This window comes from Diadema antillarum, unplaced genomic scaffold (assembly GCF_040938485.1).
Source record: "Diadema antillarum isolate AM-2024a unplaced genomic scaffold, OU_Dant_1.0 scf00000071, whole genome shotgun sequence".
NCBI classification, from domain to species: Eukaryota; Metazoa; Echinodermata; class Echinoidea; order Diadematoida; family Diadematidae; genus Diadema; species Diadema antillarum.
This window is the reverse complement of record NW_027270960.1, coordinates 8173976-8189642: the sequence shown is the minus strand read 5'-3', so window position 1 is coordinate 8189642 and position 15667 is coordinate 8173976. Positions and strand designations below refer to the sequence as shown.

Here is a 15667-nt window from a genome sequence, read left to right as displayed (position 1 = left end):
CAGGCGCGGCGGCGCGGCAATGCTTGAGTGCAGACGTGGCGTGTACTCGCTACGTCTGCACTCAAGCATTGCCGCGCCGCCGCGCCTGGCGACACTCGGCCAGTAATCGCTCGCATTTCAGCGTTCGCATGGGTCGTTTGACATCACATTTAAATCCATGATTTTAGATATGATGCCTCAAACCGATTTTGCTCAAATTTCGTGAGTAACTAGGAAACTTGTGAAGCTTTATGGACATAATCAAGCGGATTGCCGCAGTCCTTTCATTTTCGCGTTGCATTGCAAAAAAGCGTGGAGACTCCTTATAAGGGGTGCCCCGGGGGTTACTTATAAGGGGGACGGGGTTACTTATAAGGGGGACGGGTTACTTATAAGGAGGGGCCCCCCTTGTGAGTGGGTTTCCCGAACTGGAATGCGAAGCATTCCCACACACAGTCATGACAGTGCAAGTTATAACTGCACTGTGGGAAGGAACGCTACGCTACGGCATTACGGGGTCTAGTACATGTCACTGTCTACTGAAGACAAGTAGCCCCTAAACTACAGTAAAATTAACCTGTAGGCGTTTACAAGGAGAGCCTGCGCCTGGCCCCGTCGAGGCGAGGCGATACTGCTAATGTGTGTGACTGTGAGTTGTGAATTGTGTAGAGCTAGAACGGAACTAGTATAGTAGTAATGTTACTTGTTAGAAGAGAGGATAATTAAAGCACACTTCTGGCACGTCCATTACTGACAAATTAACTAAGTTGAATTTATGCACCGGTATCATTGAATTAAGTAGTAAAAGCGAAGAGTGAGTTGTTTTTTTTTTTTGAACGACGACATCTCAAAGTTAACGTCCATATCAATGCTTCTCAACACCAATTTGAATTTGGTTCAAATTTTTAATCGGAAATAAGCTATAATAGTACCAGTCGCGGTATAAGCTATTTTTGGTGATTTTGGTGCAATTTGGTTCTATGGAATTTGAGAAATCTAATGCAAGCCGCCCATAATTTGACCACAACGCCGTCCAAAATTCTACTGCATGTAGAAGAAACCTGAATGCTTTTGACTAGAAGATTTTGTGCACGGTCAAACCTATTGGCACTTGAGGTCGAACCACGATGCGGGTGCCGATACATGGGTACGAAAGTACAACTGTACATAAGTGCCCTTAAATTTAAGCTCAACTTAAATTGCACTCCAGCTACAGATGGCTGTCTCTGCCCATATGAAATTGGAATACATGTATATGCCCCTAAATTCAATTCGGATTCTATGAGTGGCCACCCACAACCTGAAACCAACTTAGATGAAGTTAGGTCAAACTTTCTGTAATCTTCGTGAACCACCCCCCCCCCCCCCACCCGAGTTCAACCTACAAATATAAAAAAATCAAGGCCTTTTGTAAAGGGAAGCATGATCATAATTTGTGTGTCAACTTTTCCTCTATTGTTTTCCTCTATTGCTCCTCGCCTATGGAACTCCCTCCCATCTTTCCTCCGTGAAATTGACAAACTGGATCACTTCAAAGCCTCACTCAAGACTCACATTTTTCACCAGACATTTAATTGCTAACTGTCTTGGAGGAGTCTGCGCCTTTGAATGTTTCTGTGACAGATATATGGCGCCATACAAATGCTGTGGATCATCATCATCATCATCAACTCTTTGAGATTCTACTAATCAAATCAATGTAAAGAATCATTAAAAAAGTAGCACACATTACAAGATATAGATATTGCAGTGTAACCTTGCTATTTTATGTTCACTAATAATGTTAAAAATGTTTTCTTTCAAAGCGTCAAGCCCATGACTTCTGGCCAGGCAGAGCTTCAACTTTTGATACACAATGGTGAAACCGGCCAAGACTTCGAAGTCTGTGAAGACTAAGGTAACTAAATATACTGGTGCATAAAGCAATACAGGCACACACAGATAACAAACCATTCTTCATCGATACAGTATGTTTTTGACAGTAATGTAAAGATAAATGTAACAGTTTGTAAGGTAGCAAAATAAGAGACAGAGAACATATTTGTCATCATGTATCAGATTGACAAGTGATTATAACTATGGAATCAAATGTACGCCCCTCCAGTAAATTCTGACTCCATATAACACTAGGAGGAAAGGATTGGTAAGTGAAATTCATAAATTAATCCCTGGAATAGTGTTGGTGGTGACTTTCTAAACCTAGAGACAAAAGCTAAATCTCATTGAATGTTTCAGATCAAAGTAAAATATTGTTGACAGCATTCATTATGGGATATCTGTTGGCATTCATGATGTGTGCTTGTAGGATGAGCCCCTCCCCCCAAAAAAAAACATACACACACACACACATGCATACTCAAAGTCCGCAGCTGGACACTGCAAAATATGTCAATTTTCAATTGATGCTTAATACACCATTGTGCTGTTGATTTTTGGTGTGGATTGTGTGATTTTATTAAATCCTCCCCCCCCCCCCCCCCCCCCCAATCCCTACACATTGTAGTTGTGTTGCCATGGCCTTCCTGTTGGACTGGGGCACATTGCTACACCTAAGTGGGCTCGCCAATCTGAATTAGTGAGTGGTGATTGAAAATCTTGGCAAGTTAAGCTACAGTAAATGCCTTGGCACCTGATATGGGGTTTAAATACTAACCTAAAACTGCATACTAAAGAATCTTTTTTCTTTCTGAATTGCCCACAGGAAACCTCCAGTGGTAGGCATGGACATCAGTCAACAATTGAGAACTTCTTCAAAAAGGTAAAAACTGCAGATGGGTAGGAGAAAACTGATTCATGTGAAAATTCTGTCACTACTTGTATAGCATCACAAACAGAATTTAGAGAGACTGTTGAGGTCTTCATTGCATCCGTGATCACAGCTTTTCTATAAGAGCAACAGTGGTTTGCATCCACCGATACTATACAAGTTTATTTTTGTTCTCAGTTGTTTGCTTATTCGACTGCCAACTGTTTCTCTGTACTCATTTGTGTTGTCATTGAATTTTTCATTTTATGCGTTATCAGTTGCAGGTATTCAAGCAGGTATTCAAGATGTGTATTCCAGGATGTCATTGGGTGACACATTGTTTGTTTTCTTTTTCCAGAAATCTGAAATGCCTTCAGCACTGTTTACACAAGTGATGCCTGTTCCCCAGAAAGGTACAGGTATGAATTTTGATAAGCAGAAATCATGTCATTTTGCACTTCATGTTTCATGTGTGTTTTTAGATGGCATAAGATATCTTTACACCATAAATGATATAATGGAATTTTAAAAAATTTTTATTTCTACAGGAATGTAAGCAAGAGATAAAGATTTATATACTGCTAGTAGATCCTTACAGTTTGCAGAAAGATCTCTTAAAAAGTAGACTCATAAAAATTGTGCAATTCAATACGATTTTGAAGCTTTTATTTACATAAATTACACAGCATTTCCTATCTTTTCTTCCTTAACTCTTTACAGAGATGATTGTGACCTGTGAATATGTATTAAATCCTTGGCTAATATATATGCCAGGGCTGCACACTAACCCATTTTTTTCTACTGGTCTGACCTGTACTTGCCAGTAGGTACCCAGTTCTTCCATTTTTTACTGGTCCATTCCTGAAAAAATTACTGGTCCGACAGTTATTTTTACTGGTCCTGGACCGTCAGACCAGTGCCAATGTGCAGCATTGTTTTTGCAGAAATTTCTTATTGCTTTGATGATTGATACAAGTTCCCTTTCTTAATTCTAGGAGTGACATTAAAGAGTAAGGCAACATTATCCCTTCCAAAACGAACCAGCGGTAGCAATCCATCATCCACATTATGCAACCAGCATGAAGGTCATGTGTCAGCAGATCAAAGCAATGTCAAAGGTTAGCTACACATCTCTTTTACTAACTCTGTATGCAAACAATGAACTGTGGCAGTACAGCTGAAGTCAGTGGAAGAAAACAAAAACCAGCAATGACAAAAACATATTTGAATGTGACATGTTCCTGTAAAAAGTGCTCAATAACCTGTTTTTATTCTATACTAAGGAGCATGCTCTCTCCCTCCCAACAGAAAAAAAAAAGATGTATGTATTCAGTCTTTCTTTTGTGCAACCATGTTAACCCTTGTGTCACAAGAACTATCAACTGTAGTACTGTTCGTAGGACTGCCAAATTATTGTTTTCTTTTTTATTTAGATTCATACAGTATGGTCACTGAGCAAGCACTTAAAGTGCTGATGAGCAAGCCACCGTAAATCCCCCAAACTTTAACCAGGTCCCCTGGGAAAAACTTGGGCAGTGAGGATGAAATGTTAGTGGTAGATTACCAAATAAATGTTTTGTGCTTAGTTTTCTTCCTTGTCAGCTAATAGTACATTTACAGTACTATTATGAATCAACGTTGATACAAAGTTCTTGGAAACCTTTCTTGCAGCGACACCTCGTACCCCTGAGTCAGGCACAGCCAGTGGCCTGCTGGACAAGGTCCAGTCTGCTGAACCATCCCAGACAAAAATGGTCTTAGATGATTCTCCCAGCTCACAGTTCATCATCCCTGATACACCAGAGAACACAGTGCCACGGAGACAGTTTACCAGCTTACTGACAGCCGCAAGAATTGACTCCAAGGAAATGGCACGGGGAGGAGGGTGTGTGCAGAGAGAGAGGAAGGAACCCTTGTCAGAGGCAAATCTGCGGGAAGGTTCCACTCGGCTGAACCAGGAAAGGGAGCTGCAGACAGAGAAGGACAAAAGGATGGTAGGTCAGGCAAGCTTCAAAGTCTCGGGGAAAACCACAAAGCATCCATTCCAAGATGAGAACAGACCGAGTGAAGCGGGTATTGGAGTGAAACCAGGCAGGAGAGTCAGCAAACTCTCGAGAAAGTGCAGTAAGTCGGCCAGTGCAATAGATTCTCACACACCTCGTGGTAGCGCAACAGGGGAGCAGCAAAACGCTGGAAGTCTTGGTCAGTCCCAGCATCTGATCAAAGACGCCAAGGTGGAGAGCAGAGAGGTTGTAAGTGAGGAGACAGTGGACTTAAAACCAGCGCTGGTCAGGGTCAGAAACCCTTTCAAGAGGAAGGAGTCCAAGCTGAGCTTGTCGCGGAAGATCCACAAGAGTTCACCGAAGACGGGCGTGGGATCAGTCAAGCGATCCCCACTGAGAGGGAATTCACCCTATAGCAAGCGATTCCAGGGGTTGGAGAGCCGTGAAAGTGGTCCTCCGCCAGAGGTGATCACCAACGGTGTGCAAAAAGTCAGAAAATCTTTGATGGAACAGTATGGTCAAAGTGACAGCCAGGAGAGGGATCTTTCTACATCAAAGTCTCAATCAAGAATTCATACTCCTCAAATTGAATCAATTGATGATTTTGACCCTAAAACCTGTGAAAGTTCTTCCCCACCAAATGGAGTACACAGAGATAACAAGGTATCATTTTCAAAGAATGAAACATGCATCTCAGCAAAGGATGATGCTAGAATTCAGGGATTTGAGGAAAAGACAAATCAAGTTATTGTGGATGAAGCAGATAAGTCTAATTTTATCTCCATCATCCCAGACTCATGCCCTGGCCTGAATCTTTCTATGACTGAGACTCAAGTCATACCAGACAGCCAGCCCTGTATTAACAACAGCTTCATCCCAGATAACTTACCTGTAGCTGGTAGAATGCAAATTAAATCATGTCCTGATGCTAAACGGGTAGTAACCAATGCTGAGGATGCTGCAATAAGAGTAGAGAAACGTTTACTCTCAAGTGCGGACGTTCCAGCTGAGCCAATGTACAGACACGAAGAGGAACCAGCCACTTCAACAGGAACAGATTTGCAGCCCGGTAAGATGGAGGATGTTCCAGAAAGTCCAGTGACCCATCCAATATCTCCTTCCATTCAGAATGCTGTGTATGCGGAGAGACATATGGAGGCTACACATGGAGCCATGGAAGAAGGTCATATATGCAGAACTTCCCTGGAGGATTTGGAAACAAATGCAGTAGGTGATGAAACCCAACACCCACTGGATGTGATAAAAGAAAGCCCAAACTCTCCAAGAAACTCACTGCATGGTGCAACTTGTGAGCCCAAGAGTCCAGGAACTGGTGCTTTGGTGAGAGCGAGACAAGGGGAAGGTGTTACCCTGCATGGTAGCAGCAGCAGCCCCGGCACAGCTGCCCTGTGGGATGGCATAGATGACTCCTTCCTGGAAGATCTTGATTTTGAGGAGTTGGATGGCATGCAGGAGCACAAACCGGTAGGAAAAAACCTCACTCATCAGTCCATGTATTGATGATGTACAAATGCTGACATCCTCTCCATAATAGTTTCACACATGTGTTAGCGTACAAATATTTGTGTGCATGATACTCCTTAGATGTAACTAAGGATGCTCATATTTTCTTCCTGTTTGTATGTTTGTATGTTTGTTTGTTTGTTTGTTTTAAAGATAGTCTTCCAACTGTGTCGTAGATTTGTACAATACCCCATTCAATTTCCATGCTGATAATTATTCATATGAGATGTGTCAGAAACACTGGCATTGATCACCTTGCTTGTAAGTCTCTGCTTCAAAAGAGATCATTTGTGACCCTGCACCACAAAACAAACAAAAAGTCGCCAGACATGAATTTTTAGTTAAGACCATATTCTGAAAGAGCAGACTTTAAGCTTTAAAATGATGTATAACTCAAATCAAATGGACTCTCCTAACCTATCTAAATATTGGAAAGAAAGCACAAACTCAGGGCAAGTGTGAACTGAGAAAAGAGGCTCTGAAGTACAGTGTCTATTCAAGCGCTTAATCTTTACCAAGCTGTGCTGGCTGTGCGATGAATGGGACAGAAAACATTAAGTAAACCACCTGAGTAACAACAATGAAGGGATTATCAGATTAAAGTGAAATTAAGCATGCCTCATTAACGCATTCTCTCCATAATAAATGCCAACTTCCAAAGCAGTAGCACTGTCCTTTCAAAAGTTATTAGAGTTGAAAATGAAGAGTGTGTACAAGGTTTTTTTCAGATATGTTAAAGAGACTCTAAAGACACACCTAATCATACTATTCTACCAAAAATATTCGAGATAAACTGCTAAAAAACACACTTTCCCGCCTGTTTTATGATCCCAGATTTCAGCATAATGTAAAAGAAGACTTGCTCTTTCAGAAAATATGAAAAAGTCAAGGTTGGCTAGGTTGACCCATTTCACTTATTTTCAGTCCTCACGCAAAATCAGTGTGTGCGACTTTTTGTTCGTTTTGTGATGCACGGTCACATTTTACAAAACAAAGACCGAAAACAATAACTTGGAGCGTTTGTTTTCCACCTAAGTTGGCGGGGCCTTTCCATCTGAACAATTCTTAGGTGGTGAGATGCTTGGGTCCCAAGAGCATTACATCATGGACAGCAAAAAGCACTGATTGAAGACTGCTACATGTGATGAATACAAAATCTGATGAGGTGTTCTTGTTACATACTTGGTGTTTATTTCATTGTCTTACTCTTTCCTCAGATCAAAGGAAACTCTGTGGCCAGTTTTGGTCAAAAGTTTGCAGGAATGTCTCCCTTTAAGTCCAAGACAGCAAAGAGGGCCAAACTCGCCCGGCTTGACCAGCGTCCAGCGGATCTTTGCCGATACCTTGTGAACAGCATCACGGAAACTGACAGGTTCGAACTCTTTCTTTGTCTGACTACATGGAATATACAGATGCAAAATCATGAAGTGTATACGTTTCTTGGTATCACTAGGTCTCATACAGATATTCATTCAGGTAGGGATTGATGAATGCCCATGCATGCAATGTAATATCTGTTCATTTTGTTATCTGAGTTTGCTGCGGGCTGAACTCATGTCTGAGGATTCTCGTATCCCCTCAAAATATCTGAAGGAACATTGCAAAATACTGTTTTATTCTGGTGCTGATCAGATAGATTTTTTTTTTCTTTAATATTCTTCACTTATGCGGTACAATGTAGTTCTATATTCCTTCATATAGATTTTCAGGTGAGACTGAGAAGGCACAATTTCTCACCTGATAGACTAGCTGTGCTAAATAAGAGAATATTTAGTAGCAAAAATGGCTGCTGAAAACTGCTTATCCATTAGTGGAGACCCAGTGGTGTAAAAAAGGGGAAAAATGGATTCAAAAGAAGCCTGAGCTTTCAATCCTAGGAGAATCTTCGTCAGAGGCAAAATTACAAATATATATATATATATACATAGGGTAAGGAGACACATATATGGACTACACACAACTTGCATAGTATGGAAGGCCCTAGGGACACCGAACAAAGAAAACAAAAGGGGTAGGTTAGGTGTCAAAGACAAGGAGCCAAACAGGTAAGGAGGGGATTATAGCAAGGGGGTGAGCAGACAAAAAGCAGAGGTGGGCCAGTGATGATCACAAGGATCATTGAGGGCAACCTGTGAAGGATAAAGATGAATAGGGAGGAAGCATCAGACAAGATAAGGAACAACGGGAAGGTGAAGGGTAAGAAAGGGTGAAATAACAACAGCATGAATATAGGGGTTGATGGTGGGTTCAAGGCGAGAGCCCTAAAAGTAGTTTACAAAGGTGTGGCCAGAAAGTAGAAGTGAGAGCCAACTAACAAATGCAAATATTTAGTGTAAATTATTGTTTGACTTTGCCTGTGTATGAGTGAAAGCCAGTAGTGGAACTTGATTAACATCAGTGCTATAACATTGCCAAAGGCAGTGTTTCTTCACATGTGCAAGTCAATGGTAATTGTTTTCCAACTTCTATTTCATGTGTGTTTGTACTAGTGAGAAGATTCTGGAAGTAACAAGCCTGAGTGACGAGTCCAAGCTAAAGTGTATCCTGAGAGACACATGGTAAGGCATGGTAAACTAGATATGTGGTTATTTAGGCACATCTATGACTGGGATTGGGACATGGGTCAGATGTGATAGGTCAGGTTTTGGCTTAGTGAATTAATCTTTCCACACAACACAAACGAGGCCAATAAAACACTGCAGTTTATAAGTACAATGTAGCCCTGATGAATTTTGGCAAGATTTTGTCTCCAGAGAAATAGAGAAATAAAGGAAAATTTTGCTGTGTTGAAATTTTTCTTCATTCTGTGCAACCAGAACCAGCGCAAAAACAAAAGCATGTGAATATTGTTGCTTGCGATATGTTCCAGTTGTTCATGTCTTCTTTCCATGTAATTAAAAACATGTGAAACTCAATCTTATCTGACTGAGCGTGAAATATTACTCATGCAAAAATATCCACCTTTACAGTGCTTACAATACAAATGAGTGATCTTCAGCTCACTACACATACCCGATACCTGTGCTGTATTCATTTTAAATACATGTACTAATATGATACTTGTAACAAGTTTGTTGAAACCTGATGTATTATACGTGCATGAGTTCATCTTATTTGTAGTCCACACAGAAGAAACAAGCTGATATTATATCAGTTTCTAGTAATGGCTTAATGTGGCTTTGAGCAAGTTTCTCCCGCCTCCCCTTGTTATGACTGAAATATTTGATGTTGTTCCCAACAGGCAAGAGAGTGCAGTGGAGGAAGGCATGGTGGTAGCTATCCATGGATCCTTTGATGCGGGTGGAGTCTGTCGGCTGGATGGACAGGGGGGATTCTTGGTCGTAAATCCAGACCATCTGCTGACGGGAACGGCGGTGTCTAACAGTATTAGATGTATGAGAAGGTTAGTTCACATTCCAAGGCGGATCTTGTGATAGCCTTTGTTACAGGCATGCCCTTTAGTCTACAAGCGACTCCCATTTTAGCAAAGTCCCCAGGACTGGCAATTTTCTATTGCTATTTGGAAATTTCGTTATAGTTGAACAATAAGTATATAAAGACATATAAATGATAATTTTAGGACTTTAATTTTTTTTCCTTCTTTGTACAGAAATGTTGGTTATATATGTTGTAACTGTACAGATTTTAACAGGAGTGCAATGGGTAAGACATCATTTCCAGATAGGAAACTCCCAGGCAGGATTTGAATCCAACATCCTGTGCTTGTGAGAGTTCTACAAGACAAAAAATGAGGCATGATTGAATAACTTGTATTTGTCATTCATTATTGTGATGCCATTTCTTGTTCATTTTTGTGATGCCTTTTCTTGTGCATTTTTTCCACACTGCAGGTCTGTTTTGAGTGAACATTTTAAGGTATGTGCAAGTTTAATCATTAACATTTCATTTACACCATTAGTCTTGATCAAGGCTTAACATTTAGTCCATCTAAACTCATGTCAATATACAATGTATTTATCTATGCTGATGTTAAGCATGTTATGACATCGACAGTTCAACAAAATAGCTTCTCTCATTGACAGAAATATCTTCAGCGATAAACAGTTACCGGTATTTCTCAAAGATTTTTATTTTAACTGATCCATGAAATTTTGAGATATTAGCTCTCAATGAATTTATTATCATTTGTATGAAAGGGATATGCTTATTCTAGCTTTAAAATGACAAACCATGGGGAAATATTCCAACCATGTGAAAATGAACTCCGTTTTAATAGCTGTTAGATTAGAGCTAAGAATATGAATTAAGAGAGGATGGTACCAGTACACAGAATATGAAAGGAAAAGAAAAACAGAAGGAAATGTGTATATATATGTAAATGTACATACAGTTAACAGAAAAATTATTCATACCCCTCGGAAATTTTTAGTTTTGAGCAGATTTCTTACAAATGAAGGATGGAGTGATGGTGATTGGGTGTTAACTTTTTACTCTTATTTGTCCTCTATAAATTGACATTAATTCCAGTTTCACCTTATTTGCATAACAATAGAAATGTTGAGATATTTAGATTTTGGCCTTTACAGAATTATTCATACCCTTATGAACACACTGTCAATGTCTTTGATTTTTTTTTTTTTTCAGAGGACAGACATAGAAGTGTTCTTGTGCTTGGTCACTGAGTTTGTATAGGTCTCCACCAGTGCATTTGTTGCTCTTTCTGCCAAGAGGACCTCCACTAGCTAAAGATTTTAGAATGTCCATGGCAACATGTGATATCTTGTTCCCAACTCAGATTAAAGATCGCTTCAAGAATGTAGAAATTAATTATACATTGGAGTACATTTGCTGTAAATGCCCCATAAACATTACTTTCAACATCAAACCCACATATTTTGCACCTGGGTTAGGCCAAGTGACTCTGAACTGGCTGTTCTTCTTGAAGGCATTGCTCTAATGACATCCTCGTGGAAGTCTTCTCCCAATAGTCTGACTCTATTATCCTTGATATTGTTCTGGATAGCTTTGATTGTGATCTTTGGGATGGCATTGTTCCAATGTTGCCATAAAAAACTTTACCCTTGAGTTCCAGACATATCCAAAGAGATTAGTCACAATGTGAAACTGTCCATTCTTGAAACAGTAGTTGATATTGAAACTACAGACATTTATGACAAAGAGTATTCACATTCCTTTCTCATTGAACAGGCTAACTGGTTAGCAGTAGTACACTGCATCTTCCAGCAAAGATGAAAGACCTTTAAAGACATGTCTGTAGTGATATGAGGTGGTCAAGAGTCACGAACGTTTTAAACAGCATACATCCAAGGTGTGCGTTTTGTTCAGTACAGAGCAGAATCCTTCAAGGTGTGTCCGGACATCAAATTTGTCACCTTCTTTACCATAGAGAGATTGCTAATGAGTGACAATGACCTGAATATCATATCAGAGACATTCCAAATGCATCTTGGGCAGGAATAGATCCAACTTATACTGAGACAAACTCCTTGAAGCATTTCACTGTCCAGGATTCCATGGACAATAACCAGAAAAGAACCTCTCTACCAGCAGAGACACAAAATAGTCTGGTATGGTATTTACAAGTAATGGTCTCAGGACATTGCTGTTGATGTTTTGGGGTAGACAAACTATTTCCAAGGTATTAAATGAATATCTAATGTGCATTGTAGCTATAAAGATCACATGTCGGCATGGACACTCTGAAACCTCAAGTTACTGGAATACTGGAGGTCCCCTTTGACAGAACATGGACCAATGTCTTTTGAAGACCTGCACAAACCCAATGGCAAAGCAAAAAGGCTCTTCAAAGTTGCACTAATGAATAAATCAATGACAATGACAGTGTTTTCATAAGGGTATGAATAATTCTGTAAAGGCCCAAATCCAAATATCTCAACATTTCTATTGTTATGCAAATGAGGTGAAACTGGAAGTAATGTCAATTAGTAGAGGACAACTAAAAGTATAAAACTAACACCCAATCACTATCACTCCATCCTTCGCCTGTAAGAAATCTGCTCAAAACTAATAATTTTTCAGGGGTATGAATAATTTTGTTGTTAACTGTATGTTTGTATGCACACCAGTACATTTGTATATTTTAACAAGCAAAGACAAGCATTTGACTCTTATGCAAAAGTAAATACAGCTGCCCCTAAAAAACGAGAACATGAATACATAAAACGTTTGCAGTTCTCTGTGAAATGTGTACCACTCCGTATAGCTGTGCCATTTTCATAATGGAACATTCCACAGCCTTCATTTCCAGTAGACTTGATTAAGTGAGTACTTGAAATACATTCACAGACAAAATTCTTGATTCCATGTACATTTGCAATCTTCATGTTTTGTTGAGCAGGGTTTGGAGCGAGGGAACCGAGCTATGCTCCTTGGGTCGCTGCTTCATGAAGTCTTCGATCAGGTGAGCTCAAAAAGAGAGAAAATCTAACACAGAGGGAACAGTTCCTATACATGAAACTTGAGTATTTAGATGGGAATATGCTCCTTGGGTCGCTGCTTCATGAAGTCTTCGATCAGGTGAGCTCAAAAAGAGAGAAAATCTAACACAGAGGGAACAGTTCCTATACATGAAACTTGAGTATTTAGATGGGAATGAAGTCAGCATTTGAAATATGTAGTGAACTAAGCATTGGCATTTTGACTAAAATTCTCCCTTGAGTTAAAAGCATAGGAAACCAGATATTACTATTGATGTGAGAGATTTAGGGTACTGGAAAAGTGGAAATTTTCGCGCATTTCACGCAACCAGAAACTAGCGTGAAAATAAAAGCCCGCGAATATTTTTGCTTGCCATATGTTCCTGTGCATGACGTCTTGATTCCGCGGAATTAAAAACACGCGAAACTCTTCTGACCCGGCAAAGCGCGAAAAATTATCCACTTTTACAGTAATTGCAGTACTTTTATTTTTTCCCTTCTTCTTCAATTGTGAGAGAGTCCTACCAGAGGGTAGCAGGAATCTATTAACCCATTGAAGACCACTCCTGAGTATTGTACTCGGACTAGTGTCCATGGGAAATGTGTGTTGTAGCAAACTTACTTCAAGTGGTACAGTATCATGATCTCAAATCTGTGTAACATGGTGAATTCAATGTGAGTTGAAATGAGCGCTGTATTGGTCGTACTCTAGGCACTGCAGAAGAGCCAGTTCCAAAAAGCTCAGCTGATGCAGCTTGCCAGAGATGTTCTCAAGCAGCCCTCTTTCCTCCTGGACATGTGAGTCAGAATCCGGTGTAGTCTGGTGATAATTATGTGTGTGACGTTCTTGTCTTGATATGAAAAATAACAAATTTGGTCAAGTGACATACACAGCATGCTGAATGTAATTCTTTTTGTTTGTGTTTGTGTATACATAGTACATATTGTTCATTTCTCCCATATTCTTTCAACTTCTTACTTTATGAACTGGCCAGTGTTTGCTGTGTTGCACTGTACAAGAAACTCAAACTGCTATTAAAGAGAGAGCTATGAATGTGAGGAAGTACAGATAAGACAATTAATCTCGGAACAGTCATGATTACATGCCCTTAATAGTTGTACGTACATCAACAGATAAACATAGATAAGATATTCTCAAAGTAGGTATCATGAGTGTAAATGTGTGTATTGTAGCTAAGTGTTTCAGGCATAAATACTAATCTTCTTCAGGTCTTGTTAGCAACTAAAATAATTTCTATGCTTAAAAGAGCAATTTGAAAGTGCTAAGTTTGTCATTATGTCTTAATGGGAATTGAATCCTGATTTTATGGTGCTTTTTGTAAGAAAATCAGAGAAGTAAATCAGTGAAATTTTCCATACTTCCATTTTCCTCAAGTATTTGGGCACAGACAGAATTTGTCCACTGAGCAGGAAATGCAAAAACATATTACATTTATTATATTATAAAAGAGGTCTGAATTTTTTTTTTTAAATCTCATGCAAAAATGAGAAGTAGTGAAATTTTGTATTCAAAATGAGTGGAGAGCTGATCAACCCCTACATCACACAGAGTTGCCAATTTGTCATGCATTCTAAGCTTTAACAATTCTTAAAACTTTTTGTTTTTCAGATTTTTTTGCCTCTAAAATATAATTTTCACTGATTTACTTCTCTGATTTTTCTGTTTTCTCTCAAAATAATATTACATCAAGATGCAATTTCCCTTTAACCGGCAGAAGGGATTGCAATAAGCCAGTTCGGGATAGCTAATGTGCACATGGGTACAAATGACCTTTCATTTTTCTCAGTTGGTTAGGCGCTTCACTTAATTCAAAGCGACATAATGCAACAGCTTGCCCAACATAGCAATTTATGGAACTCATATTCTAACAAAGAATGAACCTGTGTAGATGAAGTGACCAGAATGGTTCGTCAATCAACACCTTTGGAAGCATCTATTTCATTGTGCTGGTTTGAATACATTAGCAAGCTTTTTCTATTAACAATGCCAAATACCAGGCTTGCTGTCAGGTGGATGTACTGGCAGGCACCATTTATAAGGATTCCATGAATAATCATAGCATGACAGATGCTTATCTCAGTGAAATTAAAAACCAACCTGTCTCTCGGTACAAATGACCTCTTTCTGCTCATGTTCAAACTGGAACCCCGAACTGGCTTATTACAGGCATCCCTCTGAACCTTACATGAAATCTTCTTGTGTCAGTAATTGATTAATTTCATATAAAATGCAGACATTGATAGGTCAAAGGTTGCAAGTGTTTTCTGTTTGTTTGTTTGTTTGTTTGTTTGTTTGTTTGTTTGTTTTTTATCTCAGCCATTAAAGGTGCTGCTGGCATTATTTTTGTCTCTAGACATGCGTTAGACACTCTAGCTGCCTGCTGCCAACCCCAGAACCTGGGACACCTGCAGCACAAGAAAACTAAAATCAGAATCAAAATAAAATAAGCCTGCATTCTACCAGCTAGTGGATTCCTTCAGTGTTGACTTTTGTTTGACCGCTGACACACTCTCCAGGTACTCGCTGAAGATTGATGAGCAGAATTTGTTGGAGGATGTTGAGGCCTACGCAGAATCCATCAAGCGATGGAGCGACATGTTCCTGGGGTTGACACAGCGAGGGAAGGTGGACATCAAATGGTAGGAACTTGTGAACTCCTGTGCACAAAAAAGGGAGAAATTCATTGTGGCAGAAAACTGGGTGCAAACTGTGTGACTGTTGTTTTTATGTGAAAGAATTCCTTACCAACTTATGCAAAGTTTTGATTTGGCAATAATCTATTTTCTCTCTTTGGTTGTAAGAGATTTTTTGGGGGTTGTCTTTGTTTCTTATGACCAATACATTCAATCCAACTCAATTTGAGAAATTTAGGTAGCTTGGGCCCTTTCCCTGCTTGTTATTCCATATGGAGAAAATTGATTTCAAGAGAAGCTTTGAAATTGATGATCATATGTTGTTGCGTAGTGCAAAAGGA

General features: G+C 39.6%; 1 pseudogene; it reads left to right on the top strand.

Annotated features, from left to right (window-relative positions):
• The first annotated feature begins 1834 nt into the window (after nucleotides 1-1834).
• Nucleotides 1835-15667, top strand: part of LOC139717059 (DNA replication ATP-dependent helicase/nuclease DNA2-like) — a 35602-nt pseudogene continuing 21769 nt past the window's right edge.